The sequence below is a fragment of the Marmota flaviventris genome, chromosome 3, assembly GCF_047511675.1.
Source record: "Marmota flaviventris isolate mMarFla1 chromosome 3, mMarFla1.hap1, whole genome shotgun sequence".
Lineage (NCBI taxonomy): Eukaryota > Metazoa > Chordata > Mammalia > Rodentia > Sciuridae > Marmota > Marmota flaviventris.
This window is the reverse complement of record NC_092500.1, coordinates 36,170,584-36,187,673: the sequence shown is the minus strand read 5'-3', so window position 1 is coordinate 36,187,673 and position 17,090 is coordinate 36,170,584. Positions and strand designations below refer to the sequence as shown.

At 39.1% G+C, this 17,090-nt stretch overlaps 1 protein-coding gene and 1 non-coding gene across 3 annotated transcripts in view; one reads left to right on the top strand and one right to left on the bottom strand.

Moving 5' to 3' along the window:
- The window catches only part of Tmtc2 (transmembrane O-mannosyltransferase targeting cadherins 2), a 391,166-nt gene that overhangs the window by 370,409 nt on the left and 3,667 nt on the right, over positions 1 to 17,090 (top strand). The window lies entirely within an intron of this gene.
- Trnaa-ugc (transfer RNA alanine (anticodon UGC)) lies at positions 15,269 to 15,341 on the bottom strand. The gene has a single exon. It is a non-coding gene; the product is annotated as a tRNA-Ala (tRNA).

Sequence of the window (17,090 nt, the reverse complement as noted above, 5' to 3'; positions counted from 1 at the left end):
CGTTTGGTTGCTATTTGAGAGTATGGGTGAATAGGTATTCAATCAATATATTTGAGGCTTAGACTCTGGGCATGTATATGATTGTCTTATTGATTGCTAATTATTTGCTTGCTTGTTTCCTTTTTTATATTAGCTTGCTAGACCAAGGTAGGGAGGCACAAAGGTAAGGGTATAAGTTTTCAAAAACAGGGAAGTGATGAGACATTGGTATCTAGATTAGGTAAAAGCAATGCAAATTCTGTATTATGTAAGAACTTGAGGCTATTAGTCAGAAAAATGTCATCAAACCTGTCTTTAAAATCTTCTATAGAGAGCTGGGGATGTGGCTCAAGCGGTAGCGCACTCGCCTGGCATGCGTGCAGCCCGGGCTCAATCCTCAGCACCACATACAAACAAAGATGTTGTGTCCGCCGAAAACTAAAAAATAAATATTAAAAATTCTCTCTCTCTCTCTCTCTCAAAAAAAAAGTCTTCTATAGAATAAAAATGTGCTAACAGAACACACTTGAACTTAGGAGGTGCTTGATGTTATCTGATTGTGGTAGTTTCAGATGCAAACTTCAGAAATAAAGGCAAAGTGTGCAAGGATAGAGAGCTCTTAAGGGCAAAATGTGAGCTTATACTGTGTGATTGGCAGAAGTTCTACCCTGAGTCCTCCCTTGATTGCCATGAGTGTAGAAACACAAGTCACATTTATTTATTTTTACATTTTCAGCAGGTGGGACACTGGCAAGTGTAATGACTTTGAATAGAGAGCCTGGCTTCACCTTGATCTGTGTGTCCTGATGGAATATTTTCTAAAATGATGTGTGAAGATCTTGCATCATTATTTTTCCAAGCATGTACTAACATGGGCCCTAGAAAATTGCAAATAGAATGCCATGCATTAGCCAGTGTGTTTGCATTTTATTTTTAGTTCCTGGAAAGATTCATAGTTTCTGGAGGATTTGCTTTGTTTCTGCCCATTAGATTTCATCTGGTCATCCTTATTCAGAGCACCAAAAATACTTCCCACTTGCCATGTGCATGAAGGCTGTGGAGAATTTGCTCGGTGAAATGTGTTTCTTCATATTTGTTCTGTGAGTGGACAGTTGCCGCCTTCTGATGTCATATTGAAGGGCGATTGCTCTGAATGAAACTGTCACATCTGTGTTAATCCTGCTTGCTCAGTCCACATCTGTTTTGTGACAGATTAAACCATTGTCTTGCCCATCTGCTATGTATGGAATGTTTGTGTCCTCCAAACACACATGTTGAGGCCCTAAATCTAACATGATGGTGTGAAGAGATGGGGCTTTGAGAATAATTAGGGTTAGGTTGGGCCATGAAGCAACACTGTGATCGGAGTAAAACCATTTTTAGAGGAGGTACAGGGAATCTCTACATGCACACACCAAGGAAGGCCACATGAGGATATAACCAAGAAGCAGATCTCACAAGAACCAGACCAAACTAGTACCCTGATCTCAGGCTTACAAATCCCAAGGACTGAGAGAAGTTCATGTTGGTTGTTTAAGAAACCCAGTATGTAGCGCTCTGTTATAGCAGCTATTCCAACTGAGAAACCTTCTTTAGAATGTGGGTCCTTAATTTTCTGTATATATTACCTTTGTAATTACTATGTAATTATTATTTCTGAAATTCTCCTGAATTTCACTTTAATCTATTATTCAAGGTCTCTGACAGGCTTATTTCTGCGGTTTTAAAAAGTGAATATTTTTCACTAAGTCCTATTCAGGAACAAAGTCGTCTTTTCTACAATATAGAAACCAGTATCTCTCAGTTGACCTCCATCAGATGAAATCTGTTTATTGCAAATGTAGAAGTCAATTAGAGAAGTGGTATGTGTACACTTTGAGTGTATTGAGAATATTTTGAATATTCTGCCAAATTTGATTGTTGTGCCATCTGTTTAATCTTTACTCCGGCGTGCCTTTGATCATGTTACTATAGTATGTCTATACCATCTGATACACACACACACACACACCTCCCTGATACACCTATATATATGTAGAAATAATCAATTTGCACAGCAAAAAAAAAAGGCCAGGAAAAAATGAGTTTCTGCTTCTATCTTCCATGACAGTGAGTTCTTAAATATTATAAATGTAAATACCAATTTTTTTAACTCACCTCTGAAATTGTGACTCAATAACAACATGATTATTCCAGTGATTTATTTCAACTCCTTGGAATGATCAGTCATTTTATGACATCTCATCAGACTTGTACCACAGACATACACACATGAATGGACAGTCCACCTGGAAATCCTACTCTGTAATCTGATTATGATTGAGAAAGTATGCCTATGTTCCTCCTTTTTCCTCATGCTAAAAAGTAATGGATAAAGTGTAGAGTGAATTATATTGTTTAAATCACAGGCAAAGAATTTGGTTCAAAGAAAAGGGCAAGAAGATTCTGTAGAATTTTAGTAGCAGCTGTCTGGATTGTTGTTTTGGACACATAGGTGATCACGCTTGTCTGTTGCAGATATTCTTTTTAAGTTTCTTAAATTCTGTTTTGATTCTTATTCAAAGCTGCATGCAGTTTAAATCATCAGCTACTTTTTGTATTTATGTAGAAATTTTATTTAGTAGTTTTGCTTCAAATGATGGGCTCAATGCTTACTGCAAATCAAAATAAACAGTGTACTGATTGCATTTTACTAAAGTTATGAGTGCAACTTAGGTAGCCTGGGGTCTAGGTTTTCCATTTGGATCCTGCAAAAGATATTCCTGTGAAATTAAAAACGTCAGCAGTCCCAGCTTTGAAATAGGATGATCTTGAGTGAAAAGTAATTTCAGAGGTCATATTCTTAATTTAGTAGATGCACTTTAGAGTCTGTTAGAAATAATAACCACCTTTGAAATCATTGTTACATTCAGTATTTGCTATCCCCCACACCACAGCTATTGGCATTTTGATGGCCATAGAAATTAATAGTGCTCCACATGGTGGCAATCACACCCATCATAAAAGTTAAATGAACATTCTTGCAACACCCTCTGGGATGGGGCAGATGTAGGAAGGAAGGATTGAGTACACCAGCTGCAATGTGTCACTGACAAATTGAAGTGACTCCCTTAACACAGCATTGTGTCTTCCTTGTCACCTGTATCTGTTTTATTTATTCAAAGCTACTTTGAAAACACCAAATACTATACTGGAACTGAGAATCAAAATGAATCATTTCTATTATCTGTCAGAATTTGCTGAACCATTGCTAGATTTCTTGTGTTGTTTTCCTTTCCTCTACCTACAATTTGGTAAATCTTTTTCCAAAGATGCTCTGTTCAAAATATGACTGTAATCAAAATATGACTACAAAACTATCATCTCTGAATTCAGACTCTTGCCTTGCTGGTGAGTGTTTTGTTTTAGTACTTTGTGAAGATCCTTTGGTTGATGACATTAATAGTTCATTTTAATAAGGATTTTTTTCCCCCAGTTGGGTCTGGTTCCAGGGGTTAACAACATGGAAGTCATTATTGACAACTTGATCTCCAAACTAATTGAAAATCAGACTCCTATATGTTAGGGCTTCTCTCCACACTTGGCTCTGCCCTCAGCAGTCTGCTAAAAATGCTTTTAAAAAGTAAAAAATTGATTTTGATGCCACCTACCAATTTCAAAAGTTTCATGTACCATTCTCATTCTGGAAGTGTAAAAGACTTTTGAAGCAGCCTCATAATACACCTTGTACTATGGCCTTATAACCATGAGAAAATAATCTTCCCTGCCCCCCACAGCTCAATCTTAATAGCTTCCCTGCAGACACACCTGATCCTACTTTGCAGTGGATGAATTGGTCTTCATGCACTGGACTGTAAACTCCTTGAAGACAGTGAATTCTTCATGTGTGCAGACCTCTGTAGTGCTTACATCAATGCATGGATAACAGCTTTATCTACATCTTCAATTTGAGGGGGCATAATTGAGATAATGAATGTACATAGCTTTTGGTAAATGTCAGGGTGCATTACAAGTTAGCCAAAGCTACATACATAGTTTAAAAAATGTGTCTTATCCATTCCTCATCTAGTGACTGGCAGAGACCTTGACATATAGTACTTGCTTAATATGTTTGTTAAATTACTTTGAGATTGGTATAGAATTCCTACTCAGGTCAGTTCTTTTTGCTAAACCATATAAAATTGTCTCCTTTCAACAAGTTTTCATTGAGAGCTTCTTTCATATGCCAATGCCTGGCACTAGCAATATAAAGACAATTAAAATAAATTCAATAAATGTCTTACCCTCCAGCAAAGAAGACAGAGACTTGTAATAAGTAGCTATAATTCATTGTGGTAAATGTTGCAATTAATGTATGCAGCCAGTTCCACGGGAATATAGACAAGTAAACTATGAATAGAGATTGTTAGACTCTTTTTTTTCTTTTTTTTATGAGCAGAGTTTGTCAAAGACAGAATGGAGGAAGGACTATGTCAGAGCAGCAGTCTGTGTTAAGGAATGAACACTCACAAAAACCAAAGTTTCACATGTCTCAGGGAGAATGTACACGGAGGCCACTATTCTAGATGCCAGGTTGTAAAGCATCTCTTAATTCTGGGCCAAAGATTCTGAATTTTTTACAGGCACAGGTTGAAATCTTTGAAACATCATCTGTGAATAAGAAAGGCCAACATTTAAAATGAGAGACATTGGTGTAAGGAAGAAACTGAAGTAGGAGGATCATAGGGGCCGATAGAGATTCAGAATGGGTTGGGATGCTCAGCATACACGGTGCCAGTAGAAATAGGGAATGGTAAGAAAGTTGAAATATGAAGCATATTGTTCATCTTCAATTATTTTCCAGTTGTCCCTGAAAAGGGAACTAAAAAGGAAGCCAAAGAGCAGCATAGCTGGAGAAAGACAGAGGGGCTAGAAAGAAAATGTTCTTGATGCTGGCTCACTAGGGGCTACCACTGTTTGCCCAGAAATAGCAGTTCTGGATTGTACATAGGCACTGTGTGACATTCATGGGAATCCTGCTGCCCCTCTCTGAAGCCCACCCTGTGGCTGCTCAGATTTCTGACATTACTTTCTCTCGCCACTGAAAATGAACCTGTATCGAGGACTTTCCATTTTGTTTGTAACAGACTTTTTCTCTTAGAAACAGTGGTTGTTTGGTTCTCTGAGTCTTGGAAAACACCAGCAGGCAGTCCTTCTTAGGGCCTGTCTGGAGGGGGCTCTGTGTTCCTGTCTTTCAAATATCACCATGTGGGTGAAAACCTTTACCAAACTTATTCTGTCCAAATGTTAAAAAACAGATTGGTCATTGAGAAGAAAATATGTAAAGCAATAAACTTTTGAAAATGGTATTAATTTCCATGGTAATCAGAGAAAATAAATTAAGCACAGAACCACATACTTTGTCAAAACTTTCAACTTGGGAAAACTAAAAAAGTTATGTAATATCATGTGTGATTAACCTACTTTGTTCTATTGTTCCAGATATGGAACACCTATGAAAACTACTTAAATTGAGTGACAGATAAACCATGTATGGTAACTTTGAAAAACATATGTTTTTAGACATCTATCCTTTTGAGAAGAGTAAAGGGTAAATGATAAAAATGTTTGGGAAAAAGTAGTTTATGAGAATACATATTAAATATATATATATATATAGTCTAGATTATGATTTCCAACCTATTTTAATGCAACTATGTCAATTTTTTTTGCAATACTGAATTGAAAACTTGGTACTTATTAGGTTAAGGACATTAGAAAAAAGGTACCCCGTGTAATTTGTATCCTCTGAAAGGTTATTTGGTAAGATTTAGTGACATCAAGGATGCCCTGTCATCCAGCAGATCCCCTCCCAGCAGCTTTGCCATAACTGTGTGTAGAGATATGCACAAGAATGCTGTTGGCAGCCCTCTCAAAGAGTCTGTAAATAGGCAGTCCGTCAATCAAATTCATGCAAAAGAAATAACCTTACATCTGTCGAGATGAATACATCTGAAAAACAAAGTGATGAGCAAAAAGTGCAAGTTTCAGCTGCATGCTTAGCAGAATGGTGTTCTGTGATGGATGATGACAAGTTTATAAAATCTAAACTTACAAAATAATATTTGCGGGGCTGGGGCTATGGCTCAGCGGTAGAGTGCTCGCCTCGCACTTGCAAGGCCCTGGGTTCAATCCTCAGCACCACATATAAATAAATAAAATAAAGTTATAAAAAAAAATAAAATAAAAAGAAGCCTTAACATTAAAATAATAATAATAATATTTGCATTTAGCAACCCAGTCAATAAATGGGCTAAGGAACTGAACAGACACTTCTCAGAAGAAGGTATACAAGCAATCAGCAAATATATGAAACAGTGTTCAACATCTTTAGTAATTAGAGAAATGCAAATCAAAACTACTCTAAGATTTCATCTCACTCCAGTCAGAATGGCAGTTATCAAGAATATAGGCAAGGCCCCCTCCCCCTGCGCCGGCATAGTAGAGGGAACTGTGACCAAACACAGAGCAGGCCCAGCGGCCTGCTGAGGGGCAGAGCCGCCCCCCACCCCCCTCGCCTGCCAGGTAGGGGAAGGGTGACCACCGACAGAAAAGGCCCAGTGGCCCGCGGCGGGACAGAGCTTCCAATCACTCCTGCAAGGTAGGCGGGCCTGCGACCCACCGGCAGAAGAGGAGCAGCCGCCTGCTGAGAGGCTGAGCCGCCCCCTCCCCCTGCGCCGGCATACTAGAGGGAACTGTGACCAAACACAGAGCAGGCCCAGCGGCCGGCTGAGGGGCAGAGCCGCCCCCCACCCCCCTCGCCTGCCAGGTAGGGGAAGGGTGACCACCGACAGAAAAGGCCCAGTGGCCCACGGCGGGACAGAGCTTCCAATCACTCCTGCAAGGTAGGCGGGCCTGCGACCCACCGGCAGAAAAGGAGCAGCCGCCTGCTGAGAGGCTGAGCCGCCCCCTCCCCCTGCGCCGGCATAGTAGAGGGAACTGTGAACACGCACAGAGCAGGCCCAGCGGCCTGCTGAGGGGCAGAGCCGCCCCCCACCCCCCTCGCCTGCCAGGTAGGGGAAGGGTGACCACCGACAGAAAAGGCCCAGTGGCCCGCGGCGGGACAGAGCTTCCAATCACTCCTGCAAGGTAGGCGGGCCTGCGACCCACCGGCAGAAGAGGAGCAGCCGCCTGCTGAGAGGCTGAGCCGCCCCCTCCCCCTGCGCCGGCATAGTAGAGGGAACTGTGACCAAACACAGAGCAGGCCCAGCGGCCTGCTGAGGGGCAGAGCCGCCCCCCACCCCCCGCGCCTGCCAGGTAGGGGAACGGTGACCACCGACAGAAAAGGCCCAGTGGCCCGCGGCGGGACAGAGCTTCCAATCACTCCTGCAAGGTAGGCGGGCCTGCGACCCACCGGCAGAAGAGGAGCAGCGGCCTGCTGAGAGGCAGAGCCGCCCCCTCCCCCCCGCGCCTGCAAGGTAGTCGGAACTGTGACCACTATCAGAACAGGTCAGACCTGCAACCGAGAGACAGAACAGGCCCAGTGGCCCGAGGAAGGGTAGAGCCGCCCCCCCCCCACGCCTGCAAAGTAGGCAGACCTGCGACCCACTGGCAGTACAGCCCCAGAGGCCTGCAGAGGGGCAGTGCCGCTGCCTGCGCCTGCAAAGTAGGCAGAACTGCGACCACCGACAGAACAAGCCTAGCGGCCCGCAGAGGGACAGAGCCGCCGCCCGCGCCTGCGAGGGAGACTTTGCAACTATACCAGACCAATATAAATATATAGGGGGAAAATTCAATAGCACAACAGTTTCACCAAGTAGAAAGGAACGCGAACAGTATGAAGAGACAAGGAAAGAAAGGACCACAAGCATTGCAGGTCAACTCAACGTTAGAAGAGGTAATAGCTGCAGCTGATGGAATGTCAGATAAAGAATTCAGGATATACATGCTTCAGATGATCTGGAGTCTCAAGGAAGACATCAGACAGCAAAATCAGACAATGAAAGATCACTTCAACAATGAATTACATAAACAAATCCAAGAAGCAAAAGATCAACTATACAGGGAAATAGAGGTTATAAAAAACAAACAAACAGAAATCCTAGAAATGCAGGAAGCAATAAGCCAACTTAAAAACTCAATTGAGAATACTACCAGCAGAGTAGAACACTTAGAAGACAGAACATCAGACAATGAAGATAAAGTATTTCAACTTGAAAAGAACATAGACAGCTCAGCAAGACTGTTAAGAAACCATGAGCAGAACATCCAAGAAATATGGGATAACATCAAGAGACCAAATTTAAGAGTCATTGGGATACAGGAAGGAACAGTTTCAAACCAAAGGAATGAGCAATCTATTCAATGAAATAATACGAGAAAACTTCCCAGACTTGAAGAATGAGACAGAACCCCAAATCCTAGAAGCCTACAGGACGCCGAATGTGCAAAATCATAAGAGACCCACACCTAGACACATTATAATGAAGATGCCCAACATACAGAATAAGGAGAGAATTTTAAAAGCTACAAGAGAAAGGAAGCAGATCACATTTAGGGGTAAGCCAATCAGGATAACAGCTGATCTTTCAACACAGACTCTGAAAGCTAGAAGATCCTGGAATAACATATTTCAAACACTGAAAGAAAATGGGTTCCAACCAAGAATTGTGTTTCCAGCGAAATTAAGCTTCAGGATGGAAGATGAAATTAAAACCTTCCACGATAAACAAAAGTTAAAAGAATTTGCAGCTAGAAAACCATCTCTTCAAAACATCCTTGGCAAAACATTACAGGAAGAGGAAATGGAAAATAACAATGAAAACCAACAGTGGGAGGTAGGACACTAAAGGGGGGAAAATAATCAAAGTGGAAAACAAACCATGTTTAGTAACATAAATAAACAAATATGGCTGGAAGAACAACCCATATCTCAATAATAACCCTAAATGTTAATGACTTAAACTCACCAATCAAGAGACACAGGCTAGTAGAATGGATCACAAAACAAGACCCAACAATATGCTGCCTACAGGAGACGCATTTGATAGGAAAAGACATACATAGGCTGAAGGTGAAAGGTTGGGAAAAATCATATCACTCATATGGACTTCGGAAACAAGCAGGAGTATCCATACTCATATCAAATAAAATAGATTTTAAGCCAAAGTTAATCAAAAGGGATAAAGAGGGACACTACATACTGCTCAAGGGAACCATACACCAACAAGACATAACAATCATAAATATATATGCCCCAAACAATGGTGCAGCTATGTTCATCAAACAAACTCTTCTCAAGTTCAAGAGTCTAATAGACCACCATACAATAATCATGGGAGACTTCAACACACCTCTATCACCACTGGACAGATCTTCCAAACAAAAGTTGAATAAGGAAACTATAGAACTCAATAACACAATTAATAACCTAGACTTAATTGACATATATAGAATATACCACCCAACATCAAGCAGTTACACTTTTTTCTCAGCAGCACATGGATCCTTCTCAAAAATAGATCATATATTATGTCACAGGGAAACTCTTAGACAATACAAAGGAGTAGAGATAATACCATGCATCCTATCTGATCATAATGGAATGGAACTGAAAATCAACGATAAAAGAAGGAAGGAAAAAGAATACATCACTTGGAGAATGAACAATAGGTTACTGAATGATCAATGGGTTATAGAAGACATCAAGGAGGAAATTAAAAAATTCTTAGAGATTAATGAAAACACAGACACAACATATCGGAATCTATGGGACACATTGAAAGCAGTTCTAAGAGGAAAATTCATTGCTTGGAGTTCATTCCTTAAAAAAAGAAAAAACCAACAAATAAATGATCTCATACTTCATCTCAAAATCCTAGAAAAAGAAGAGCAAAACAACAGCAAAAGAAGTAGAAGGCAAGAAATAATTAAAATCAGAGCTGAAATTAATGAAATCGAAACAAAAGAAACAATTGAAAAAATTGACAAAACTAAAAGTTGGTTCTTTGAAAAAATAAACAAAATCGACAGACCCTTAGCCATGCTAGCAAAGAGAAGAAGAGAGAGAACTCAAATCACTAACATACGGGATGAAAGAGGCAATATCACAACAGACACTTCAGAAATACAGAAGATAATCAAAAATTATTTTGAATCCTTATACTCCAATAAATTAGAAGATAGTGAAGGCATAGATAAATTTCTTAAGTCATATGATCTGCCCAGATTGAGTCAGGAGGATATAGACAACCTAAACAGACCAATATCAATTGAGGAAATAGAAGAAACCATCAAAAGACTACCAACTGAGAAAAGCCCAGGACCGGATGGGTATACAGCAGAGTTTTACAAAACCTTTAAAGAGGAACTAATACCAATACTTTTCAAGCTACTTCGGGAAATAGAAAAAGAGGGAGAACTTCCAAATTCATTCTACGAGGCCAACATCACCCTGATACCTAAACCAGACAAAGACACTTCAAAGAAAGAAAACTACAGACCAATATCTCTAATGAACCTAGATGCAAAAATCCTCAATAAAATTCTGGCCACTCGGATACAAAAACATATCAAAAAAATTGTGCACCATGATCAAGTAGGATTCATCCCTGGGATGCAAGGCTGGTTCAATATACGGAAATCAATAAATGTTATTCACCACATCAATAGACTTAAAAATAAGAACCATATGATCATCTCGATAGATGCGGAAAAAGCATTCGACAAAGTACAGCATCCCTTTATGTTCAAAACTCTAGAAAAACTAGGGATAACAGGAACATACCTCAATATTGTAAAAGCAATCTATGCTAAGCCTCAGGCTAGCATCATTCTGAATGGAGAAAAATTGAAGGCATTCCCTCTAAAATCTGGAACAAGACAGGGATGCCCTCTCTCACCACTTCTGTTCAACATAGTTCTCGAAACACTGGCCAGAGCAATTAGACAGACGAAAGAAATTAAAGGCATCAAAATAGGAAAAGAAGAACTTAAATTATCACTATTTGCAGATGACATGATTCTATACCTAGCAGACCCAAAAGGGTCTACAAAGAAACTATTAGAGCTAATAAATGAATTCAGCAAAGTGGCAGGATATAAAATCAACACGCATAAATCAAAGGCATTCCTGTATATCAGCGACAAATCCTCTGAAATGGAAATGAGGACAACCACTCCATTCACAATATCTTCAAAAAAAATAAAATACTTGGGAATCAACCTAACAAAAGAGGTGAAAGACTTATACAATGAAAACTACAGAACCCTAAAGAGAGAAATAGAAAAAGATCTTAGAAGATGGAAAAATATACCCTGTTCATGGATAGGCAGAACTAACATCATCAAAATGGCGATATTACCAAAAGTTCTCTATAGGTTTAATGCAATGCCAATCAAAATCCCAACGGCATTTCTTGTAGAAATAGAGAAAGCAATCATGAAATTCATATGGAAAAATAAAAGACCCAGAATAGCAAAAACAATGCTAAGCAGGAAGTGTGAATCAGGCGGTATAGCGATACCAGACTTCAAACTATATTACAGAGCAATAGTAACAAAAACAGCATGGTACTGGTACCAAAACAGGCGGGTGGACCAATGGTACAGAATAGAGGACACAGAAACCAATCCACAAAACTACAACTATCTTATATTTGATAAAGGGTCTAAAAGCATGCAATGGAGGAAGGATAGCATCTTCAACAAATGGTGCTGGGAAAACTGGAAATCCATATGCAACAAAATGAAACTGAATCCCTTTCTCTCGCCATGCACAAAAGTTAATTCAAAATGGATCAAGGAGCTTGATATCAAATCAGAGACACGCCGTCTGATAGAAGAAAAAGTTGGCTACGATCTACATACTGTGGGGTCGGGCTCCAAATTCCTCAATAGGACACCCATAGCACAAAAGTTAATAACTAGAATCAACAAATGGGACTTACTCAAACTAAAAAGTTTTTTCTCAGCAAAAGATACAATAAGAGAGGTAAATAGAGAGCCTACATCCTGGGAACAAATCTTTACTCCTCACACTTCAGATAGAGCCCTAATATCCAGAGTATACAAAGAACTCAAAAAATTAGACAATAAGAGAACAAACAACCCAATCAACAAATGGGCCAAGGACCTGAACAGACACTTCTCAGAGGAGGACATACAATCAATCAACAAGTACATGAAAAAATGCTCACCATCTCTAGCTGTCAGAGAAATGCAAATCAAAACCACCCTAAGATACCATCTCACTCCAGTTAGATTGGCAGCCATTATGAAGTCAGACAACAACAAGTGCTGGCGAGGATGTGGGGAAAAGGGTACACTTGTACATTGCTGGTGGGACTGCAAATTGGTGCAGCCAATTTGGAAAGCAGTATGGAGATTTCTTGGAAAGCTGGGAATGGAGCCACCATTTGACCCAGCTATTCCCCTTCTTGGTCTATTCCCTAAAGACCTAAATAGAGCATGCTACAGGGACACTGCTACATCGATGTTCATAGCAGCACAATTCACAATAGCTAGACTGTGGAACCAACCTAGATGCCCTTCAATGGATGAATGGATAAAAATAATGTGGCATTTATACACAATGGAGTATTACTCTGCATTAAAAAATGACAAAATCATAGAATTTACAGGGAAATGGATGGCATTAGAGCAGATTATGCTAAGTGAAGCTAGCCAATCCCTAAAAAACAAATGCCAAATGTCTTCTTTGATATAAGGAGAGTAACTAAGAACAGAGTAGGGTCGAAGAGCATGAGAAGAAGATTAACATTAAACAGGGATGAGAGGTGGGAGGGAAAGGGAGAGAGAAGGGAAAATGCATGGAAATTGAAGGAGACCCTCAGAGTTATACAAAAGTACATACAAGAGGAAGGGAGGGGAAGGGGAAAAATAATACAAGGGGGACAAACGAATGTCAGTAGAGGGGGCAGAGAGAGAAGAGGGGAGGGGAGGGGAGGGGAGGGGGGATAGTAGAGGATAGGAAAGGCAGCAGAATACAACAGACACTAGTATGGCAATATGTAAATCAATGGATGTGTAACTGATGTGATTCTGCAATCTGTATATGGGGTAAAAATGGGAGCTCATAACCCACTTGAATCAAATTGTGAAATATGATATATCAAGTACTATGTAATGTTTTGAACAGCCAACAATAAAAAATTAAAAAAAAAAAAAAGAATATAGGCAATATTAAGTGTTGGAGAGGTTTGGGGTGGGGGGGAAGTACACTCATACATTGCTGGTGGGACTGCAAATTGGTTCAACCACTTTGGAAAGCAGTGTGGAGATTCCTCAGAAAACTTGGAATGGAACTGTCATTTGACCCAGCTATCCCACTCCTCAGTCTATACTCAAAGGACTTAAAATCAGCATACTATAGTGACATAGCCACAGCAATGTTTATAACAGCTGAATTCACTCACAATAGCTAAACTGTGGAGTCAACCTAGATGCCTTTCAGTGGATGAATGGATAAAAAAATATATATATATGGCATATACACACAATGGAATTTTACTCAGCAATAAAAGAGAATAAAATCATGGCATTTGCAGATAAATGGATGGCGTTGGATAAGATAATACTATGTGAAGTTAGCCAATCACCCTCAAAAAATGCCAAATGTTTTCTCTGATATAAGGAGGCTGACTCATAGTGGGGTAGGGAGGGGGGAGCATGGGAGGAATAAATGAATTCTAGATAGGCCAGAGGGATGGGAGGAAAAAGGAGGGTGCAGGGGATTAGCAAGGAAGGTGGAATGTGATAGACATCATTATCCAAAGTACATGTATGAAGACACGAATTGGTGTCAACATACTTTATATACAATCAGAGATATGAAAAATTGTGCTGTATATGTGTAATAAGAATTGTAATGCATTCCGCTGTCATTTACTTTTTTAAAAAATCAATAAAAAAAGAAACTGTGGTACTATACACAATGGAATATTACTCAGTTTTAAAATATAATAAAATGATGGCATTTGCAGGTAAATAGATGGAGTTGGAGAATATTATGCTAAGTGATACATCCCAAAAAACTAAAGGCTGAATGTTTTCTCTGATTAGTAGTTGCTGATCGATGATGGGGGGTGGGCATGGGAAGAATGGAGGAACTTTGGATTGGGCAAAGGGGAGGGTGGGGAGGAATTATAGGGGTAGGAAAGATGGTGGAATGAGATGTACTCTAGGTACATGTATGATTGCACAAATGGTGCTTTTCTATATCATGTACGACCAGAGAATTGAAATATTATGCTCCATTTGTGTATGATGAATTGAAATGCATTCTGATGTCATGAATAAGTAAGTAGAACAAATAATAATAATAATGATGAAATAAATGTGTAAAACATGGACTGGAATGATGAATACCTGCTTTAGGATTGTGGTCTTCTTTGGGAGGTATTTGGGCCGTCAGTTGTATTTATGAGGTTTCATTTGGTGAGTATACGTTTGTTATAGTCTCTGAAATTTTCAAATTTTCAACTTTATTTTTCATTTACTCTATCACTTACCATTCTGTTTAGCTGTGAATTCATTCTTTTCTGTCAAAGTAATTTTATTTAAATTAACAAAGAAAAGATGATTGGGTCTTAAACCAAGGTGGAAGCAAGAGGCAAGGTATAATTAGAAAAAGAAACATTAAAAAGATATTTTGAGGTGAAGTTACCACTACTTAACAATTAGATATAAGTATATATTAGTTTGTGGGAGGGAGAGGCAAAAATCAAGGATCATTTATTCAGAATTCTAGCTGTATTAGGCCATTAAGCATGTCAATAGAACAAGAGGAGTGATATTGGAGAGTAAGGTATCTATTATTGTCTCTGTGTTTTCCATAAGCCTAACTGGTTGTCTTAAAAAGTTTAATAATTATTTATTAATTATCTGCCATGTACAAAGCCCAGATAAATATAGGAGATCCTTTACATTTATGCATTTATCTTTTCCATTAATATGTTTCTTAAGATGTTTATACCATTAATTTTTAAATATCATAGTACAGTCACTGCTTCAGTAAATTCAATTGGATGGCAATTTCAACTGAATACAGTTGAATGGCAGCATGCAGCCTTCATTAAGTTATCTAGTAACTATTTTTAAAATGTGTGAGAATCCAATAAATACTTCAGTGTGTGCAAACTCATCTGTTTGAAAATTATATCCCAAAGGAAAATTGAAGTGGTTATCTTGAACATTCCCCAAATATGTAAAATGTTAATTGAGTTATGACTCGATGAGGCTGGCTTCAGTTATTCTTTCTTAGAAGTTGTTTAGTTTATTTTTATTTTTTTGGTGGTGCTGGGGATTGAACCCAGGGCCTTGTGCATGCAAGGCAAGCACTCTACCAACTGAGCTATATCCCCAGCCCAGAAGTTGTTTAGTTTATACAAGAGTAAATCCACAACTCCAAAGATAATTTCAGCAACACAGATCATTTGAATAAGATAAACTGGACAAAATGTAGCTAAAATTAGTAATATTGATCAGTTATCTCTGTTTTCATCTTTTCCATAGTTTCTTTTGCCTGTTGATCATCCTTCATAAAAGGGAAGTAGCCATAGAGATTAATGGGGTACAGAGATCCCAACTATTACCTGGTTATAATATCTCAACCATTCTTCTTCTTTCCTTTCTCTGGGACCCTCCCAAAGTCTTCTTTTCACAGTTCTACACTTTTATCCCATTCCCAATAGAAACAAAAAAAATCCTACCACTAATTCCACATATGGTACCACTAGTCTTCCTCCATGGATTTCTTTGCAAGCCTACATGATAGGCTAAGACCAAAAAAAAAAAAAAAAATGATGTGTTCCACCCTGAGTGTTCGGAGTACCCTGTGAGCTCAGTTGGCTTCATTGGGAGTTTCATGAGCCTTGGACCAGAATCAGACTTCCACAGTCTTGTCTTTGCTCTACTTTACCCCAATAGATATCTCTTGTTTTAATTTTGCTTATTTTCTCCAACATTGGAGAAATAAGCCAAAGACCAAAGTAAAACAGCAGTCAGAATATTCAGTTAGAATCCCCTAGAGACTTGGAAAAGACGTCATTTGCAGCCTCAGTGTGGCTGCCAGTCATCCCATTTGATGTGAAGCATCTGTTGTCTTCAAGGAATCAAGAAAGGTCTGGTTCCCCTTTCTAGTCTGTGAAGTGAGTGGTGGCGTCATTTGTTATAGAGAGCTAGAAGCCTTGTGTTACTGGGCTGCAAGCTGCTGCCTGCCTTGGTTAACAGGCTGAGAATTTCATCAGCTGTCTTCAATAAAAGACAATGTGTGTGAGGGAAGACATCAGCTATTGTGGTTGTGTTTCTCTTCTCCATCCTTGACTTATAGTCAGCAAATAACAATGACACCAATCAGCTGGCCACCTGAAATTCTTACATTCAATTACACAGTAACGTCTGACTATTTAGAAATCCCTGGCAAGGTCTTATTTCCATACCTTCTTCTTCTAATAACATTTAATCCTTTATAGCTTCATTAATAAAATTTCAATTGAACATTCACTGACTTAAATAATTGCATAATCAGGAGAAAAAGTCTACTTTATGAGGGGATGGATATTAAATCTAACATACTTTGTTCTATATGCTATAACCTCATACAGAAAATTTTATCACAAAAGTTGTAAAATGATAGCATTATTGATCTAGAAGTGACCCATACAGCAGTACTTCTTCAATTTTAATGAGGATACAAAGCACCTGGGATATTTTTCAAATTCACATTCTGATTCAGTAAGTGGGGCCTGAGATTCTGCATCTCTGTTAAAAACAAAACAAAACAAAGCAAAAAAAAAAAAATGGAAGGAAGGAAGGAAGGGAAAGGGAAAAGGAAAAGGAAAAGAACCCAAGCAATGCCATTGATATTTTCTAAACACTGGTTTGCATGGCTATCCTAAAAGGCCAGAAGGCATTTGGACCAGTGGGTATCCATTAGCCACCTTGGCCATCTCTGGAGGGGAGACATGACAGACTTAAAAAATAAAGACTCTGTCTTTAAAGGGATAAAACAACATCCAATTTTATTCTGAAATTTTTAAATAAACATTGAGGTTGCTTATGTTGAAATAACTGTTGACATGGTGATGATACTCATGTCACATTTTAATAGA